Source organism: Octopus bimaculoides, chromosome 19 (assembly GCF_001194135.2).
Source record: "Octopus bimaculoides isolate UCB-OBI-ISO-001 chromosome 19, ASM119413v2, whole genome shotgun sequence".
Classification (NCBI taxonomy): domain Eukaryota; kingdom Metazoa; phylum Mollusca; class Cephalopoda; order Octopoda; family Octopodidae; genus Octopus; species Octopus bimaculoides.
The window spans coordinates 22,916,655-22,917,156 of NC_068999.1; the positions used below are offsets into that span (position 1 = coordinate 22,916,655).

A 502-nucleotide genomic window follows, 5' to 3' on the forward strand; every position below is an offset into this window, starting at 1 on the left:
ATAAATAGTGGTCCTCAATAAGTCATTTAAAAATTACTAGCGTTCCCTATTCACCTTTGTTTTCCATATATATATAAACATATTCAAATAACATCTTGAGTGTTTGTCTCCATTTTCCCTCATTCTTATATATATATATATATATATATATATACATATATATATTTTGTGTGTGTGTGTGTTTGTGTGTGTGTATGTGTTTGTATGTGTGTATGTATATATATATATATATATATATATATTAGTCCAAAGTATACCAGAGAGCCATAGTATTGAGAACTTAATACGTATGTATACCTATGTATACGTTCATTCACGGTACCTCTCAACGAGAGGTACCATCATTTCAAAATTTTTCGGTGCTTTATAAACTGAGTGATCGTGTCTACCACATGTATGATCTTTTAGTTATGAATCCCTGAAAAAAAAGATAGTGAAATTTGAGATGGTAGTATTTGTACATATATATATATACATATATATATATATATATATATATATA

The 502-nt window shown here is 26.7% G+C and overlaps 2 protein-coding genes across 2 annotated transcripts in view; both read left to right on the forward strand.

Annotated features, from left to right (window-relative positions):
- Nucleotides 1-502, forward strand: part of LOC106871644 (calcium and integrin-binding protein 1) — a 443,076-nt gene that overhangs the window by 212,281 nt on the left and 230,293 nt on the right. The gene's annotated exons all lie outside the window — the stretch shown is intronic.
- LOC106871640 (organic cation transporter protein) overlaps nucleotides 1-502 on the forward strand; it is a 47,895-nt gene that overhangs the window by 25,424 nt on the left and 21,969 nt on the right. The gene's annotated exons all lie outside the window — the stretch shown is intronic.